Here is a 21,573-nt window from a genome sequence, read left to right on the forward strand (position 1 = left end):
ATGCATTTAGAGATGTGTTTAGTATCATATTTCATGGTAACCATTAAAATTTTTCCCCTAATATCTTGACATAAAATCAAATGTCATCCATGAAATTCACATCAAAATATATTTGATGTCGCAAACCACTAATTTAAAGATATAAGAGATGTAGGGATTATGCTCCCTAGCTGTTTCTGCTTTAGTTGAAAAGTCTTTGTTCTTTTTTATATCTTCATCATCATCATCATCATCATCATCATCAATGTCGATACCATGACGTCTAGCCGTATCCTTTTCCTCTGTACCTCGCAGTGCTAAAAAACAACAGTCATCCAGACAGCGCACACAGTCTGTCCCATTATGGGTTTCCTGACTCACATTCCTGCCAAACGACCCAGCCGACTGATGCCCGGTGCAGGACGTGCATTCCCATCCTCACACTGATCCGCATACATGCTTCAAACCATACCCATACTATGAAAACATCCGGGACCTTAGTGGAACGTCGCCTGGCGACCCCTCATGTCTCTCAACCAGCTGCCTCACATAATCAGGAGCTTTGAGGAGACACCCGGGAACAGCGGCATTCCCCTGGATATCATTCCCATTCTCGCCAGTGTTGCTGTCAGCATGGGTAAAAGGGGCTCAGGTTCGGCTAGAGCTACAGTAATGGGATGGACAGATGTTTAGATGTGAGGGACCGGGTCTCCCCGGGGACCCTTACAGCAGTACAGTCTGACAGAAAGCAATCAGCTTGATGTCGGGGAACAGAATACTGCACTGTACATTTACAGAAAGAACTGCAATATGAGCCAGGGCAGAGATTAAGATATAGGGATGGATAAGGAGAGAAACTAGCTGAAAAGTGAGCAAAAAGAGTGGAGGTATGCAGCCCAAAAAATGACTGAGCCAGGGACCAAAAAGAAAAAGAAAAGAGTAAATATGTAAGAAAACCAATGGATTTAGCAAAAGCAGGAAATATATAAAAGCAAGAAGCACTGAATTAGGTGCAAACATTTTTGAATAGGCATCTGAGTTAGACTGTGAGTATGACAGAAAAGGGTAGAGTAAATGGAAGTGAGGGAGGGGGGAGCACAGATAAAAATGAGTCATGTTCACAGCAGTGCAAGGGGAAACAGCTGAGAGATTTTGGGGTGCGTCTTTGGCTCTGATCATACTTTTATTTTGGCTGAAGTAAGGTGATACTGAGCAAAAAGAGTCTCTCTCTCTCTCTCTCTCTCTCTCTCTCCCTCTATCTATTTCTTCCTGCCTCTCTCACCCCCACACACACACACACTCCTTCTCTATTTCTCCCACCCCTCCTCCCATTCGTCCATGCCAAGTTTTTCATCCCGGGAGGTGAAGTGAGTGTTTCCACATGTGGTAGGCCAGTGCTACCAGTTTGGCATGTAACACTGACTCAACACAAAGCCCCCTTATAGAAACACAAGAACAAACAGGAAAGAGGGAATGATTACCTCATAGCACTTCACTTTTAACTTGAAGGCTCGGATTAACAAGAAAAAGAAGCGGTGAGAAGGAGAGCAGAGACAGGTCAGAGTGTCCCTGAATATGCCACAGTATTTTAATTCATGTTATCTTAGTGATCCTTTTTTCTTCGGTCCAGACATCCACTTTAAAAAAAAAAAAATCTAAAGATATCATCTTTGTTCCTAAGGATCATTAGCATGACTCAAATAACAGTAATATCAATCCGCTAGCAGCTGCAGTTTAATGAACACTGACAGAAAGGATGCATGAGGAGTTCAGTTTCTCTTTTCTGTTCGGGACAGCACGGCTTTGTTTAGACTGGAATGTTTTTTTGACAGTGAGATATTTATTTCCAGTTACTTTGTAATTCTATTGCAAGATGCTTTGTGTGGATTTTGTGCAGTTTTTTAGAAAAGACATTTTAAGATCTGCTTCAATTTAAAAAAGGAACCAGAAATCCTCTTGTGATGTGATCAAACCAGCCACAATGCCAATAAGTTTTCAGACCACACCCATTGCTGTCCTCAGCCTTTATTTTGATGGCTTTGTTGTGACACTCTGATGTTGAGAAAATCTGTCCACAGACAGACAAACAGCGTATAAACTCCTGACGAAGCAGACAAAACCATCTTTGTGTTATTCCCCATATAGTTCGTGTCCCCAGCACCACATTTTGCCGAATACACACACACGCACAGTCTCATAATGTGAAAACAATACGAGCTACGCTATCATTGCCAGTAAATATTATATGTTTGCCCACCACTTGATGGTACGTCATACGTGAGGTTACAAATATATGAAAACGTAAAATGAGTGTGGAACAGGCACATCTACCCATCAATTTCTAACTTGGCCTACATTTTCATAACGCAGCTGCAGTATTCAAGAGCACCTTTCAGGTAGTTCCTGCAATAGTAGTAGTTTTGAGGACCACATTTTGCAACATTGACACACACAAAAAAAATAACCTTACAAGGTGAAGCCACTACCACACATCCTGATAAAAAACAGAATGTACTGATTTTCTTACTGTGGCGAAATGTCTGCAGCCACTTGTCCTATTTAGAACATGTGTATTTCCTTGAGATGACTTAATATTTTCATGCTTGTTATATTTCATTTTGTCAGAATTGGAAGAACAAGAAAAGCTCTCTATAATTCCAGCTTGGAACTCTGCCTTATTTCTTGGTGGCATAGATTCAACAAGACACTGAAAACATTCCTCAGATTTTGGTCCATATTGACACGATAGCGTCACACAGTTGCTGCAGATTTCCCCGCTAAACAGTCATGATGCAAATCTTCTTTTCCATCACATCTCAAAGGTGCTTTATTGAATTGAGATCTATTGAGTGTGGAGGTCATTTGAGTACAGTGAAGTCACGATAGTCAAATCAAGAAACTTTTTCGAGTTGATTTGAGCTTTGTGACGTGGTACATTATCCCTCTGGTAGCAGCCACCAGAAGATATCCTTCAGTAACAATACTCATTTAAGTTGTGGCTTTTAAACTATTAAATGTGTCAAAAAAAATGCCCCACACCATTGCACCCACGCCAGGTGCCTGAACTGTTCACAGAAGGCAAGATGGATTCACAATTTCATGTTCATGTGCCAAATTCTTAGCCATCATTTTGAATGTCATGTTACAGCAGAAATTAAGACTCATCAGACCAAGCAACATTTTTCCAACCATCTGTTGGTCAGTTTCGGTGAGCCTTTGTGAACTATAGTTGACAGGAGTGGCACCCAAAATGCTGCTGTAACCCGTCTGCTTCAAGGTTTGAAATGCTTTACTTGTAACGCGTTACAAGGGATTACTATTGCAAAAACGGTAAGTAGATTACCGTTACTTTCCCGTAGGAACGCTGCGTTACTGCGTTACGAAAACCGTGATTTTTTTGCAAGAATGTCTCATGACAGTGACGTAAGCAAGTGCGCCGTTCGTGACAACAGCTGTGTGCAGATCAACAATGGATAATATATCGAGTGCGGGAGAGAGTATGAGCGTGCAGCGTTTAAAGCGTGGAAGTTCTGACCTTACTTTGAGTTTGATTCCATAAAAAGTGACAAAAACATTAGCGTCCGTTGTGCCTGGGAAGAAAACTTCTTTTTACAGCGAAAAAACCCCCCTAAACTTCCAAGCAAGCACCGAGTGCGCTACAACGTAATGGGAAATTCACAGAGAAACTCGCGGATTCTTCCACTGACCGCTGCGGCACACCTGCACCAGGGTAAACCTCCGCCTACCCTACTCCTGCTTTACAGGTGAAAATAGAGCAACAGGACCGCTAGTCTTTGACTTTATTTATTTTCTGCTGTGTTTTACTTGCATCTATTTGAAAGAGTGAGTGTAAACACACACAAAAAAATATTTTATGTGCTGGAATTTGCAGAAAATAGGTTTAAATGTTAAACAAATTTCTTCCAGTCAGAGAATGTTGCATATAATTAAATTTTTGCTTGATGCATAAAGTTAAAAGATTAAAACTGATAAAACAAGTTCTAAAAAGGGACTTTTCCATTTGATTACATTTTGTATGATGGATTATGCAGAAAAAGTAGAATTGGCCAGACAGATCTATCGCTTTATTACCTATTCAGGTTGTAAATCGTGTTTTTAAAAAGTAACTAAGTAACTAAGTAATTAATTACTTTTGAAAATAAGTAATCAGTAAAGTAGCGGGATTACTTTTTGGGTAAGTAATCAGTAATTAGTTACTGATTACTTTTTTCAAGTAACTTGACCAACACTGCTCACAGTACTCTATCCATTCTTCTCTGATCTGTGGCATCAACAAGACATTTATGCCAGAGAACTGCTGCCCTCTGGTTATTTTCTCTCTTTCAGATCATTCTCTATAAACCCAAGAGATGGTTGTGTGGGAAAATAAACCCATCTGGCACCAGCCACTACTACCATGTTCAAAGTCACTTAAATCACCTTTCTTCCCAATTCTGATGCTCAGTTTGAACTTCAGCAGGTCATCTTTACCTAAAAGTGCACTAAATTGAGTTAGGTGTCCCTGGTGGCCAGAAAGAGTATTTAATCTGGAAACAGCACTTCCAAAGGAGGCATTTAAGTTGCTATAACAGTAATCTGTTAAAGTGTCTGTTCTTCTGTGCAAGAGCCTGACACCTATGCTTTTCCTGTTTAACAAATGTCCACCCTGAAAACTGATAGCATAGCATTTGTATCCTTTCAAATTCAGATAAATGTCTGAGTCAAAGAAGCGACCTGCAGTTTTTTTTCACAACATTTTTTTTGTACACAAAATAAATAGTAATGTCACTAGCACTTTTGAATTTTGATCATTTATTGAATGAAGGCTCTTAGGACACTGGGAATGGGACCTGAAGGCTGCTATCTGTGATGGAAACTGAGCTTGGTGGAATCGGGGCAGTAGGCCGGGCAGAGGAAGGGATGAAAGAAAGTGAGAGGATAGTGCACACACACACACACACACACACACACACACACACACACACACACACACACACACACACACACACACACACACACAGTTGCCTGCACACACACTTTTCTCTGTTGTCCGTTAGTGCCTGCCACCATCACAGTGGGGGGGCTGTGGCCTCTGCATAGCCTGAGAGTGCTAAAGGCTAATCCTACAGGAATGCTCCAGGAATGTGAAAGTTGAGTCAGGGATCGAACAAGAGAGGGGCGGAGAAAAAGTGGTGGTGGTGGTGGGGGTCAGAAAGAAAAAAAGGGGGGACTTAGAAAAAAGGTTTGCATTCAGAAATAATGAAATGAAAGAGAGAGAAAGAGAAAAGGGGAAGGATGGTGGGAGTGGGGGTGTTCAGAAAGAGAGGTGCAGAGGAGGAGGAGACGCTGAAAGAAAAAAAGAAGAGTCTGATAAAAGAAAATGAGAGTGAAAGGGAACAAAGATAGAAGAGACACAGGTTGGCAGAACGGCTGATTGCAGAGTGTCTGGTTCAAAGATAAACAGAGGGATGCTTTCTTTTTTCATTGAAATAGCTGTTACAGAAACAAGGCCAAGAAAACCTGCTGGATTTTTTTTTAAAGGTATCTTCTGTCCGTCAGTTAAGCAGATCATTCAGATAGTTTCACTGGAAGTGTGTGAGCTTGTCTTGTCATGAAACAAGAAACGAACTTTGTGCATACTTTCATCACAATGGCAGTTAGGCGTCCACCGTTGCTGCTTAGCTGTCAGGATGAGTTTGTACTTGCTCCCACTCTTTGCTTCCTGGTTCCTGCGACAAATATGGTTTTTCCAGCGCTTCGGCGTGCTGTGACGTACCTTTACCAGCACAGAATGGAATGTTCTCCCATGGTCTTTGACACCCTCATAGGTATTTCTCCGAAAGGGTGGCAGAGACTTCCCTATAACATTTTTGGCACAGGTCCATTAACAAAGACAAAAAGAAAGTATCTCTTTGTGTACCACATCCATGCTTGATACTGAAAGTAAAATCACAGCATAAAAACAGTAAGAGGACTGTATTAAATATATATATACACATACTTGAAGGGCAGGTGTGCCCAGGTGTGCTTGTGTAGATAAGCATTTGCATAAAAAGAAAAGCTGTCTACACTGCAGTTAGGTGTTTTCTTTGACTGGTTGCTCTTGTGCAACAGTAATTACAGTTAGGGTTACGGTTACAGTTAAAGTTGCTGACAAAACACAGCAGCCAGCACTTGGGAAATGCAGCTGCTTCATTATCTTTATTTGTGTGCATGGGTTTGTGTACATATAAGCAAAAGTGTTTGTGCTGAAAAGAAATAAAAGATGCATTGCTGATAAGACCGTTTAACCATTAATGCTGAATCGCTTTAACATAAACTCTCATATCATACTGAAACTTAAAGTTTTGAACTTTACATGTGTAAAAGTTTTGAAGAACCCCTCATTCCTTTATATTTTGTTCCCAAGGTGTCAGACCGTTTCAGTCCAATCCATGTACCTGGACATTTTTAAGACAAATGTTGTGTTTGTTAAGCACTCAACATTATGAAAACTATGAATCACTGACCTATCGATCGTTCAAGCAGAAAAGGGACCTAACTCAAGCGATGAAGTAGTGTTGTGTCTATACATAATAGTCAACTGAAATTGTATCTTTAGGCAATTTGCTACTAGCAGCCTAACACCGAAAAACACAATTTGTTTCCATTTCTTTAATTGAATCTACAAAAAATGCCAAAGATACTACAGGATGACAGGCATAAAATAGTGTTTTGCACCAACAATGTGATTCCCAAAGAGCTCTTAACAAAATCATGGCATATGTTTGAGGAAATTGGACAAGTGGAGGACAAAAGAAGAAGAGGCAAGCCTGAAAACCTTTCTATGGCAGATGCACAGTATCTGAAAGTCATGTTACTAAGAAAGAGGACAAATTCGGCAAAGACCTAACACAAGACCTGAGAGATGATTGCCCTTCAGCTGTACTGAAAACCAGTGGGAATGACATGGCTCTGATTTCTTATGACGTGATGAAGTCAAATTTTTTCATCATCAGTAGGTATAGTTGAGGTCAGGAAAACAGTGCACTAATGAGTGGCTATATTCATCTGTTTGTTTGTCAACCCCTGACATGGTTTGCAGCTGCATAGTCAAAATTGATGTAATTATGAATGCAAAAAAGTACCATCAGATTTTGACCCACTGCGCAATATAATATGGAAAGTTTCTGACTGGCAACAGATTCCCTCTTTCACCATGAGAATGATCCCAAACAAACATCCAGTCAGTGGAAACATACCTGGATAGTCATAAGTAGGCCTCCACAGAGCCTGAACCTCAACAAGAGAAAACAGCCAACATCCAAAGAAGAGCTTTGAATGTCATTCAAGAAGCCCGGAGAACTATTCCTGAAGACTACTTAGGGAAATTTCATCAAGGAGAGTCATCTTGGAAGAACTGAACATGATTTATTGAGACAGAGAAATGTATTTTAAGATTAGATGGAATCCCAGCAGTGACAGGACTTAGGACAGGACCTCCTGGAGTCTAGACGCTGGTGATGGTAGTGAAGATGAAGACTGAGGATTGAATAGAGCTCTGGCTGATGTGTCTGAGGTGGAGATGGGGAGGAGGTGGAATGCATAAAAGACAGTCTGAAAGGGAGAATGACAGAGAGCAAATATTTAAACCACGCAAAGCGGAGGCTGATTAGCTCAAAGAAGGCTGGCGAGAAGATGATTGGACTAGAGTTGTGATGTCAGTATTGAGACTGACAGCGTGGGAAGCGGTAGACGTGTAAACAGAAAAGTAGCCGAACACCCAGGAACCCAGACATTCCTTAATGAACTTACACATAAGCTTGATTACAAGAAAGCTGTCTGAATGTCTGCTACATAATGCATTGAGAATAATCACGTAAAAATATAGTCTAGTGCATCAGCTTCATGTTATGACTAGTTATGTGTGTTGGTGTGTATTGTAGTAGAAGCTGTCAGGAAGTCCTCTCATCATTAGGCCCTCTGGCTCGGTTTGGTTCTGTGGTCACGGGTTTCCCCCAGAGACAAACTTCTTCAGTTACCCAAGGACAGCCTTCAGACATAAAAACAATACCACAGTGGGAGAAAGAGAGAGTGAGCATTGAGGGTGGGACTGGAGGTGGTAAATAGTGAATGTTTGAAGCCAGTGGAGAGTGAGTGGGAGAGGAAGAGAGCAGATGGAAGCTGAGTGGTGGTGAGAGATTTTAAGAGCCAGGGATATAGAGCAGAGACAATAGGACAGAAAGGGACAGAGTCATGCAGATGGAGGAAGTCCCCTTATAAAAGGTTTCCTGTCTCACTGAGCTTCCCTACTTCTGATGGCTTTTCACTGTGGCCTGCTTGACACCAATTAAACTTAGTCTGGGACTAAGTGACCCCCACCCACCCACGGTGGACACAGGAGACAGACGGCCATGCACTTTGATGGCTTTGGGCTGCATAAGACGGCTTCCTATGTCAGAACACAAACACACTAAACATGCAGACAGCCACCAGCCAGATATTTTTAGATCTTCTGACACTTAAACTTGCACTGAAAACAGAATTTTTTTTTGTTTACATAAAAACTGAAGAAAAAAAAAACTCTCAAGGAACAATTAAATCACACAATGGATCATGATGAATGAAATATTCAAGTTACCAACAAGAATTGTGTAATATGTTAAGAACCAAATAACACAAGAACAATCAGTGGAAACCAAAATAATCAACCCTTTTCGGACTGGATTTAAAATCATATCAATAATTAACACTTAAAAGTGAAATCTCAGATTGATCCAGCTTGTGTCATAATACAGCCAAGTCCTTCTTATGGCTCCCACGTGCCTGTATGCATTCCTAACATCGTCTGGGCATGTTCCTGATGAGACAGCAGATGGTGTCCTGGGGGATCTTCTCCCAGACCTGGATTAAAGGAATGAATGAGCATTTTGACAGTCTGTGGAGCTCTTTGGGAGCATGACATGCACTAGTCCCAGAGGTTTTCAATTGGAATCAGGTCTGGGGAACATGAGGGCCAGTCAGTGGCATTACAGCCTTTGTTACTGATGGCATAACACTCACTAGAGTCTTTCTTCTCTACTACATGTGCGTAGTATGAACCTGCTCTGATCTGTGAAGAGAACTAGGCACCGGTTCTGCTGTTCACTGATGAATCCCATCCAAGCTGCATGGAGCTGGTCTCTGAGGAGAGGTCCCACTAAAAGGATATCAGGCCCTTATGATACCCTTATGGTCCCTGTTTCTGAATATTTAGTCAGACACACACACGAGTAGTTCTCTTCCTGTTCCTCCTCACAGAAGGGAGCAGATACTGATCCCACTGCTGGGTTGATACCCTTCTACAGCTTGTCAAACTTTATAACACAGCCTATCTTCTGTTATCTTGTCTACACTCTTGAGACTGTGCTGAGAGACACAGCAAACTTTCTTGTGACATCATATAATGATTGTGCCATCCTGTAGAAGCTGAACTACCTGTGATACCTGAATGGGCTGCCATCTCATGCTACCAGTAGTGAAAACAAAAACGAACAAAAAGCAAAACTCTTCCCAGAGGAATAAGGGGAGAGCAACGGTCAGAAGCCACTACATGCAAAACTATTTCCTTTTGGAGAGGTTCTCTTGTTGTTGGCTCTCTAGTGCACTTGTTATCACTGCCATTTGCGCCAAAGCAGGTGAAGTCGAGTTCCAATCACTTATGCTTTCTATCTGGACAAACTGGGTTCCTTGTAGTTTAACTGACTTTGTGTTAAAGTGTGATGGTCATGTGATCAAATTTTTTAGACCAGTATATAAAGTGACAGCAGATGCACATTTTATCATTGACAAATTGATGTTTAAAGTTCTTCTCAGACATTTTAATATTAAACCTTTGGAGCTTGACATGCCAGTGTTTCATTAATCCTGCTCCTCACATACAAGGTCTTAAATAATCAGGCCCCATCTTATCTTAATGACCTTGTAGTACCATATCACCCTATTAGAGCACTTTGCTCTCGCTCTGCAGGCCTACTTGTTGTTCCTAGAGTATTTAAAAGTAGAATGGGAGGGAGAGCCTTCAGTTTTCAGGCCCCTCTTCTGTGGAACCAGCTTCCAGTTTGGATTCGGGAGACAGAAACTATCTCTACTTTCAAGATTAGGCTTAAAACTTTCCTTTTTGCTAAAGCATATAGTTAGGGCTGGACCAGGTGACCCTGAATCCTCCCTTAGTGTTGCTGCAATAGATGTAGGCTGCCGGGGGATTCCCATGATGCATTGAGTTTTTCCTTTCCAGTCACCTTTCTCACTCACTATGTGTTAACAGACCTCTCTGCATTGAATCATATCTGTTATTAACCTCTGTCTCTCTTCCACAGCATCAGATGGCCGCCCCTCCCTGAGCCTGGTTCTGCCAGAGGTTTCTTCCTGTAAAAAGGGAGTTTTTCCTTCCCACTGTCGCCAAAGTGCTTGCTCATAGGGGGTCATATGATTGTTGGGTTTTTCTCTGTATCTATGAAGCGCCTTGAGGCGACTTTTGTTGTGATTTGGCGCTTTGTAAATAAAATTGAATTGAATTGAATTAACATTTGAGGGTTGGTGAGCTGTTGCCACACAGCAATTGGGGGTTTACCACGTGAATTAGCCTTTACGTCTAAAACAAGACCACTCCAATCAGTTTCAGAATATAACCTAACACGCCGATACTCCTGCAGCAGAACAATTGCCAGCTTTGCAATTTGCGATTGAATTCAGGAAAGAATTCTCTATTTGTGAGAGCCTGAAGGACCAGAAGGATTTGGGATAAAGTGTAAAGCATTGCGAAGGAAGATTAGAGAATGGGTGGAGGCCGGGTGAAGGCTGGTTGTAGGCAGGGGTTAGATGAACTGAACACTGGGCCCAAATCCCGGACACAGCATGGCACGCTCCAGGCTTCATCCCGCCCCTCTTCAAAGAACTCTGAAATCTCTCCAGAGCCACTCAGACAAATTACAGTAATAAACAACAAGTCACCCCACCACAACACATACACACCTCCCAGGGGGAAAACTAACAGGCAGGATCCCGTTGCCCTGGCGACTGAACCCTGACCAGCCCGCCCTGCTGCTGCCCGTCTGTTTCCAACTTTGTTTGTTTATTTGTTTACTCAAAGACACCAGAGACAACAGCAGCAAGGAAGGTTATCGTCACAGAGCTTAGACCGAGAGGAACTGGAAAAAAGGGAGAACCTCTAATTACATGTGATTTTGTGGGGCTAGAGTATTTGATTAGGAAAGATAAGCTGGACTCTGAGTGGGCCCTAATGACTGACTGGCCTACGGGAAATCTGGGTGTGCTTTGTTCATTTGTCTTCTTACTGTAAGTCACAAGTATCTATAAAAGCTGTAATTGTATCCTCATTTTACACAGCCTGCATAAAGATTAAAGAAAAACCCTTTGTTCTCTCTCATGTCTGTTTTCAAACAAAAGTCCATCTTGATGCTAAGAGATATCTGAAAGCACCTCGGGTACACACTGACTCATTCCACCTAGCTACTGGTAAGTATTTTCCAAGAGCCCTGTTTTGGAACTGATCAGTGACTCTTATCTGCTTTTGCAATTTGTCAATAAGAGCCTGTTAACTTGTGTTTTGATAGGGGAGGAGGCTAAAACACATTCTGCATGTCATCATTCCCACCCATTTTTGTCAGCAGTAAAACCTTGAAATGTATCAAAAGATAAAGAAATTTGCCACTCATGTACTTGTCCACAGGTAGAAGTCTTTACCATGCCTCCAAGGCCGACAGCACTCAGAAGGTGTGGAATTTGACAGTAACTCACAGCCTTCTACTGTAGCTCACATTCACATGGAAGCGCTAACAGAAAACCTATGAAGGCTCAGGAGAAGAGTGGGCGATCAATCACAGCTCTCTTCTTTTATCTGGTTTAGCTAAGAGGAAAGCCAGATAAACACTCTCTGCTACGATGTCTCCAAGGTCAATCCCCGTGTGACATTTAAGCCTCACTGGAGATCCACCAGACACCCAGGTGACAGAGGGGGAACAAGATGCACAGGCGGAGAAGAAGAGGCAAGGGCGGATAGGCTGAAAGGCGCAGATCTTAAACGTAAATGTTTAAGTTCAGGAGCTGAGAGGGTGTGTACCTCCCAGAGCTTCTCTCGGGCTTATCAATCACTCTGATATCAGACAGTCATGGAAGGAATGTCAACAGCACTAACCTCTAACCCCACGTGTGAAGGCATTACAGTGGAGCGCTGACCCCCAGGCAGCACTGCTCTAATGGAGATTTTATGGATGGTGTTTCACTTTATAGAGACTCAGAGCCTTACAGGGCGGCTCTGGGAGCCAGATGTGTTATATGGACAAAGTGGGTCAATTACTTGAGAATGAAAGAGCACTGGAATGCTTTTCTCAGGTAAAGGCACTAATATGTCAGTTAAATTTTACTCAAAGCAAAGAAGAATACTCACATAAAACAGCAAGTCGGTCTCCCACAAAACACATTTTCATTCGGCTAATTTGCCTGTTGTGTTCACTGTAACAAATTACCGTAAAAATACAGGAAATGTTTAACAGTAATGTGCCGCTGTTTGTGAATATACAGTCAAGTGGGGGGGAAAAGGTTTTCACAGAATACTGTGCAGTCCTGTGAAAAACTAAGTGCAACATTACTGCTTCCACAGGCAGACCGTGCAGTGCACAAAGAAACTCTAAAACACATCTCAGACTTTACTGGAATCATTTAGTAAGTTAAATGTCAAAGTTTATTATGGTAAAATTAGTTTATTTTTAAAACTATGGCATCTATGACTTTTTTTTGTAAAGGTTACCAGGCGAAAGCCTCTTCTCAGTAAACACACAAAGTAGAATTTGCAAAGTTGCATCTGACAAGCCATCTGGCCCAATGTTCTTTGAACAGATGAAAGCCCATAATTCACAGTACTTCATTTGGAGAAAACCAAATTTAACATATGAGCGCAAACACCTCATGAAAAATGTCAAGCACGGTGGTGGTGGGGTGATGATTTGGGTTTGTTTTACAGCCAAATGACCCGGGAACCTTGTAGTCACCGCGAACTCCTCTGCATACCCAAAGAGTCAAATGTGAAGCCATCTGTCTGACAACTAAACTCAGCTGAAATTTACCTCTCTTAAGAGAGCCGTACACACATGAATACCCACAAAAATCAATAGACTTAGGTAATCTTTTAAAGAAGAGAGGGCAATGATTCAACCTCAATGATGCAAAATTCTGATCAAGCCATCCAGGAGGTAAATCGTTTCTTTTTCATGACTGTTTTCAGATATTGCAAATACTGACACATTTTATAAAAAATATTAGCAGCAAGCTACACTACATGATTTGTATAATTTATTATAGTTGTAATGGCTGTATCCGATTTTATATCACACTTTGATTGTTGCGAATGATGTCATTTCCACTGTTTGTTTGACCAAGAACAATGTGAACGTCGGAACGGGCCACAGTGACCGAGTGTCCTGCAGCAATTTATGACATCCCTCGAGTGTTCATCTTCAGGGTCGTTGTTAAATTGTTGAATACAGCAGACTCGCCATAACTATGCTGTGGAAGGAAGTTGAGAAATTAAGGAAGCTGATATGTTGTCTGTCATAGTTTAAGAAAAAATGCTTGTAATCTAATGGAATAATTGCCTTTACAACTTGACTTTTTATATACAACAACAAGCAACATTTTTATACATATACACAAGACAATAATAATAAGAACAATAAGGAAGCTCTGAAAAACTATGAAGGTTATGGTGATAGTGATCAAAGTAATGACGTCAGATGTACTCATTACTGTGAGAACAGCTGTGAAGACGGTGTAGATAAGCGGAGACTAGACTGATCAACGACATTCTGGTCTCATTACTCTTCCATTAGTCAAATTTCAGTTTAACCCATAGGGTGCATTAGACTATTTCCTGGGTCAAGACAAAGGAAAGAGTCTAATGTACATTGTTTCTGTGAAAACACCTGTCCCAGTTCAAATCCCTGAACCATAGAAAAGTGACTAATTCGCTTCATACTGACTTAATTGACAGGAGGTGACGAAAAGCGGGGCGTCTTAATACGACTGTAACAGTATTTCCAGATTATTTTTTGTTTCTGCAGATCTTTTTTCAACAACTTCTTCTTCTGGGTTTTGGGTGACAAAGAATAAGAGAACCAAAAAGCAAGTATGGGATTAAAAAAATGTACATTTTAAATTAATTGTTCCAACTCTGTGTGGAAACACTCTTGGGAAAACAAGAAAGAAACAGAGAGACACAGACAGAAAGTGAAGACAGTGAAAGGAATGATAGTGCAAGACGGAGAGTTAGTGCAAGAGAGCGAGATAAAGGGACAAGAAAAAGGCACAGAGAATGAGAGAGAAGAGAGATCAAATGTCAAGTCCACTGTGGTCCATTTTGCCCGGAGACAGCTGCAGCCACAACTGACAAATCCAGAGGGGCCCCCTTCCTCTATAGGCACCGGGAAAGCACCGGGAATTATCAAGCGTCTCAGCTCTCTCCGCTCCTTAGGGAAGCTTGCTCTCACTGTCTCCCTCCCTGTCTCGCTCTTTAGTTAAAGGAGAAGAGGGTCATGGCCAGTCCCACTTTCAGAGCCTCCACTGATACCCCTGCTCCGCATTAGTTCAGCCAGCTCCCCGGGAATCCTGAAAGAGGGTAAATCCTGAAGATTCAGGGGGCATGGTTCTCTCCCACCCTCCCATGCTTCCTTCTTCTACTTCCATATGTTCTCTCATAATGATTTGTATGCGCGTGTTAAAGGAATGTGGAAGTAACAGGTGGGGGAAAGTGTGAACAGCTGTGATGAACTGTCGTCTGGGGCATGATAATATACCCATGTCATTAAGGCTGGACATTGCTACAGCTTACATCTGTATGCGCGTTTAGGTAGCTTTTAAAACAAGTAGTTCAAAGGAGGCCACAGCTTGGCGATACCCGCTGCGTCTGTTAAATAAGGAGAATAAAATGAAAGTGAAATTAATACAACCTACTGCCAGAGAGAAAGAAAAAAAAGCAGCGGATATTGGTGTATTAAAAAGGGGTAATCGGGTGTGTGTGCTGGGAGGAGGAAGGGGGAGGGAGGAGCAGTAGCTACAAGGGTGAGAAAGGTAGGAGGTTTTGATGTTTGGAAAAGGAGTGCAGCAGGGGAGCACATCATAATGTATCTATTGAAGTTCAGAGCTCTGTGTTGGATACAGTACATCTGTACCCCATTTCCCTCTTTTCCCCCAGCTGTGCACTCTCACGTGTACAGGAACAATGAGACCCAGGACCATAAATTCCCTCATTCTGTCTCTCGCTCCGCATAAGTCTCCCCTAGCATCCATGTTTTGCGCATTTAATCTCTTCCGCTATCCTTTTCCTTCTCTCTTCCGCACCAACAATGACACTCCTATTTTATCCCTTCCTCTCTTTTTGATTTAATGCAGGTGTTGCAAGCTCTTACTGTTAAATTTAACGTCTGCCTCAGATTGCTGAGTTGGCTGCAGCCACTCCTCTCAGGCACAGCTCTGCAAAAAACTTGAATTAATTGATTTCCTCTCAGTAAGAGGGGTCACGTCTTCTGCTCTGGTTCCTGACATCCCTTACTCTTCCCTCCCCTCACACTCCCCATCTCCTCACCGCCTGACTCTCAGTGTACCATTCTCCCCCCAGTCCCTAAACCCCTACGACCACTCTGCAATGCAGGAGAATGGAAGTATCAGTTAGCTCCGTCAGGTCCGCTGGGGTCTGTGTGCGCGGTAAATGAAATATGGTAGCTGTCGCATTAGGAAATCCATTGAAGTTAATGAGGGCCGGTGTTCTGTGCGGAGCCACATCTGCTGCTGGTTAGGCGCCAACAGACCCCCATCCAGACATTACTATTGGGACCGTGGTGGAGATCAGAGGGATGGGGGTTGATACAGATGGGGAAACTGGACCTGGGGTATTGAGTGGTATTGGCCAGCGGTTGGCTTGGGATAGTGGCTGAATGGCTGAGAGGCCGTGACCTCCAGGTTACTTGTCTGGGTGGCTGGATTGAGCATCGAGTAATGGATACTACATTGTTATCAGAGTGATCAGCTGGCTAAGCTGTAGCAAAACCACGGAAATAGCCATTCCACACCCAACATACAATGTCAAGCCCCCCACAGGTGTGACTTTCTCAGAGTATATGATATTTCACTGCCTACAATTATATAAGGTGGGTTGTTACATTGAAGGTTAAGCAATAAAACAACTAAACTGTCTTACATTATTGCTTGGCAATGAGCTGTGAAGCAGCTCTCAGTCATTTGTTACTGTGGGATATTACAGGTTAATGGAGCATAATTTTGACATGGTTGCTCACAACAAAATCTTGAGTCATCCCTTGTTTCTTCACATTTTGCTTCCAAGGAGCCAGACTTTTTAAAATAATTTTTAAGTGGTCTTTAGCTACGGTTTTCCGGGCAATCTGCAGGTCATAGAAGTTTTTCTATGGACAATGAATGGTTTTTCACTCATTTTCAGTCCAGCCCTTGTTCCTGACCATTTCCAAGAAATGTTTTTTTGTTTTTTTAGTTTGTTAAGTTTCTTTATTAAGCTACTAAACACTGACCTGAGCCATTCAAGCTTAAAAGACACCAACTTCATTGGAATGAACCATTGGTATGTCTAGAAAAATTTTATCTAAAATTGTATCTGTAGCTTTGTAGCAGCCTGACAAAAACACATACTTTGTTCGCATTTTTTTTAGTTGAATCTGTGAAAAATCTCAAAGATAAGAGTTTGACAGACCTGTTAGCCAAAAACATGTCATATCTCGGTATTGTGTGCCCTTAAAATATCTGAGGAAACGTTAACAAGTGGAGGACAAAAAAAGAACATCTGACACAGGACCTTAATAATGCTGTTCACCCAATTATCATCAGAAATGGTGGCTGTCACAAAGTGATTCTTAAGGAAGGCAAACAGGGAAAAAGATCCAGGTATGCTAAATTACACAAGAACTGGACTGAAAATCAGCAGCCACAGATCTTATAGAGTGATTATAGAGTGAGTAAAACATACCTGGATAGAAAAATACACTATGAGTCATGGACTGGCCTCCCCAGCATTCAGATCTCAGCATTATTAAAGCACTGTAGGATCATCTCAACAAAAAACAGAACAAGTCAGTCTACATCCAAAAAAGAGCTTTAAATCTCCTTCAAGAAACATGCAGAAGTATTCCTGAAGACTACTTGAAGAAATTACAAGAAATGTAGCCATGCTCAGCTGAAGAAAATAAGGCAGTCATAACAAATATTGACTTTCAAGCTTGTTAGAAGACTGCTTTATATACGGTATTTCGATAAATTTTTGTACACGCTTCAATAAAATACCCCACTTATTTTATTTTCATACTTCTTTGTTATTGTTATTGTTTAAAAGATTCTCAAATATGGACTAAACAATGTATTTATCATTCTATTACCCATTTTCCTAGTAAACTATAAAGAAATGTGGGACTTCTTGAGACTTTTGCAGGGACGCTACACAACAATCAAAGTCTTTACCATGAATTTTAGGATTTATCATACAATCACAACGTACAACAGCTGACCTGCACCCTTAGGTGTGTGGCCTAAAAAGAGAGATAATGACAAGCAAACAATAAAGACGAGATAAGTAAACCTAATGTGACAGAGCTGTCCGCTGCTTAAACAGTAGTCACAGAGCTCAAAGAACAGAGTTTTGTCAAGGAGTGACAGACGCGGCAGGGTCAAAAGTTTAATGATAGCGTGTGTGTGAAACATGGTGAATGGGCAGTGTATTGACACGCAGACAAACGGTTCAAAGCTGCCTTGAATGGCCGGTCACAGCTCTTTAAGATCAAACTTTGAGTGCCCGACTGATGGGTTTGGGGTTGCCAGTTCAAACGAGGCCTCGAGACTGTGGAATCTGCTCTTTTCTAGAGGATTTTTTTGTTATCGGGTCAAATATTTGCTAATTAGTTTTACTTTACCTGCTCAAAGATCCAGATGGTAGAGGGTTTACTGTATCAGGTCAAAGAGTATTTGGTTTTCGCTCACAGAGTTGACATTTAACCACTCATTCAGTTCTCCAAATAGTTGAATTAAAAAAAAATGCAAATATTGCTTCACAGTGTTATGTTTTTTATCATGAGCAGAGATGAAGAGCATGGAGACCTTTGATGTATTTAATATATATTTACTTACGGCATGTTTTTTACTGCAAAAACACCAATCGAAACACTAGAATCAGACTCTACATACATAAATTGTGTTTTATGTATGCAAATTTGTGATTGATTGATAAAACTGACCTGACATCGCCTAAAGAAAATGACTGAATAGTGATTAAAAAGGGGGTGCATAGTTTATCTCTGGCTATAACAATCAGCAGAAGAATGAAGGTGAAGAAATGGTCTCTTAACCCCTTGTCAAATCACAAAATAACCCACCCATCGTCAGCCATAGCAGGGGGTCAGTACATGCACTGAGGTGTCAGCTCATTTGTCAGCTACAGTTCAGTTCGGGGAGCATCTTCCCTGTGCCATCATCCATCTTTGCGGTGAATTCTGTGTGTGTGTCGGTGGTGTGTGTATGTTTCACGCCATTTGTCAATAGTTCAGAGTGCATCTTCATTCATTCATCTTCAGCAAGCATCTTAAGTGTGCATTCTTTGTGTCCATTAGTGCTCGCCGTGCATAATGGATGAATGGGTTGGGGTCTGTCTTCTTGCCTCAAACTAAATGTACAACTTTCCACAATAGTGTTAAAACAGCCCTTTGATCCGCGAACATCAATGTACACAAACACTAACTGCTCTAGTTTTATATCGGTGGTATCAGCGATATAAGATTGATTTTGATATATGAAATCCTGTCACTGAAAGGGAGGGAAATCGAAAACTTCGATGCCTCTTGAACACCGGTTCCAAGTTTTCCAAAGCATCAGAGTCGTACGCGTCTATGCTTATCAGTTCCTTTATCGGTGCCTGTGGCTGCTGCGATTGCATACTTATTGCAAATCAGCAATGTCATACACGTGTATCATGGTAGTGAGGACAAAGCATTGCTTCACGAAGAAAGATTATAACAGTGCTAATTGCAATGGCTGTAACACGATTATTTCATATGCATGCTTGAGCTCCACTGTGCATGATGACATATGTACAAAACTTAACAGCAGAAGGCTCTTTATACATTGAGCTGCCAAATACACGCTCCTACACCTAAAGTCGACTTTTTCTTAGTGTAAAGTCTGTAAAAATGCAGTTAGATCTTAACTTTTATTGCACACTTATACATTTGTTTTATTCAATGGGAAAAATTCCTTTTTTTTTAGAGCTTTTTAGAACTTTGTTGTTGAGAACATTTGTCTTGAGTCTGCTTTAACCTTAGCAAACAGGGTTAGCCATGTTACCTCACAAGACCTTATATAAATCACTTATTTGTTTGTTAACCTTATTGACCCAGGGCCTCGCAGTGTAGAGCTTGGCTGGGTTTTGTTCTAAATCCTTTGGTTCCCTCCCACATACAAAAGACCAGCATTAAAGGGATGCTGAAGAAAGAAAGACTCCGTGTCTGTCTTTTAGTCTGTGTTTTCATGTACAATACATTGGCAATGCATGAGAAATTATAAGGTCCAGAATGTCATAATCTAAAGCAGTGTGGTGCGTCTGGGAATCGGTGATTATGTGCCTCGGCAGCTCTCTCTCTCTATTTATATCAACAGCCTTTCAGCTGCTGCTAGATATGAGTGAAAAAAACGGATCTGACTGCTACCCAGTCCTGTGAATCTGTGTTCTGCCTGCATACTTGGCGTTAGATCAAGGTGAATCAGGCATGAGCAAGGGAATGAGCTAAGTAAAGTAAGACTGTGTTGGTGTGTGTGTGTACACTCTCAGCCCTCATTAGTAAACGCCAGCCTTGCGTTCACAGTATGAACACACCATTTCTCCCCTTCCCCTTGCTCTCGGCCCCCTTTAAACTAAATGAGGTTAATAAACTCAAGACTTTACTACCATCACCAACGCCATCCCTCCACCACCTCCTAACTCCTTCTTCCTTCATCTCTACCTCCACCTCTCCCTGCACTCCTGAGCCAGCACTCCTCCACCTCCCTTTTTCCTCCTAAGCCTCCCTCCCTCTTTTATCTCAGCTGAAATGCTTTCTTCCTCTTTTCCTCACCTCTTTTTATTGTCATTGTTGCGAAGCAAAAGCTCTGGGATTTCCTCCCTCTTTTTCCCAGGACAGAGCTGCAATTACAGCTCAGGAGAGAAGAAGACCAGCTGTGCAGGGGGACCGAACTGAGAGCTGCATACAGGTGTAGCAAGAAGACAAAGGGCGCCTCCCAGAGGGAAGGAAGTCAAACTGCTAATATTTCCGCCCCAGTAATTTTTCCTCACTTCAAAGCAGAAGCACGCTTTGAGTCAGCGCTCATGACTGTTTTAAAAAAGTACAAGGGCAGGGTTATCATGACCAGAGAGGAAGAAAACTCGTCATGAGGAATATTATTCTGTTATGACCTGGTTCGCGTCCCCAGCAATAAACCACAAGTGAGTACAAGCTAGCTTTGGCAAGAACAAACAGTAATACCAACAAAATGTAAAGAATGCACCAAAGAGCCTTGGGCGCTCCTTCCTTGGACTGCATGTTGACAGTGACATCCTAAAAGCAGAAAACACTCAAGATATTGCTGAAAAGGGCACACAACCAACCAAGGTCAAACTCAAGACAGCTGCGTCCTGCGTGCATAGACAGGAATGCTGTTCAGGTTGGCAAAAATATCATATGTCAATTCATAAGTGAGTGAATGGCTGTGAAGCATGTATTGTTCATGCTGCTGTTTGAGTTGTTTTCCCTTTCATCTTTATGTTTCTATCCTCAGGACATAAAATCAATGAAGTACAAGTTATACTCCCCGCTTTATTTTCCTGACTTATCATGCCTTCAAAATATTTCGAGTCATGCCAAAAATTATTAGTGTTTTTAAAGAAATGTGTGATTATTTGATATCTGGGGCTGTCTCCAAACAAAAGGTTTAAGTGTTATTTTCAGCTCAGTTCTGGCCACGGTGTTCCTCATATGACTGAGGGGGACTTTAGTCTGCGGTGTGAAGCTGGAAAACTTTCCTCAGTTTTACTGTTGTGGCCCGGAATGAACCAATAGTACGTTTCTTGTGACTCTCATTATTAATCACGACTTCAAGCCGTCACTAGCATTCCAGGACAATATGATCCTTTTGAAGAAATCTTGAGATGTGTTCACGTATGTCCTTAATTTTTTTCCCGGAAAAACCTTAAGCACATACTAAGTATAAAAAATAGCTAGATGTTGGGAGTGTAACTATTGACATTTGCAGAGTGGTCCTCAATAAAGTATTTTCAGCAGCCACTTTGTTAGATAGATCTTTTTAGCAGCACGTTGGACCCTTTCTGCCTTCTGAGCTGCCGTAATTCTTTGTGTCACAGATTCAACAAGCTGCTGGAAACATTCCTCAGGGATCTTGGTTTATGTTGACGTGATAGCATCACACAGTTGCAGCAGATTTGATGGCTTCAGGAATCTTCCAGTCCAACAAAATCTCAAAGCTGCTCTATTGGATTCATATCTGTTGACTATATTCAAG

Source organism: Rhamphochromis longiceps, linkage group LG15 (assembly GCF_057381845.1).
Source record: "Rhamphochromis longiceps isolate RC_006_pf linkage group LG15, R_longiceps_female_GT1.1, whole genome shotgun sequence".
Classification (NCBI taxonomy): Eukaryota; Metazoa; Chordata; class Actinopteri; order Cichliformes; family Cichlidae; genus Rhamphochromis; species Rhamphochromis longiceps.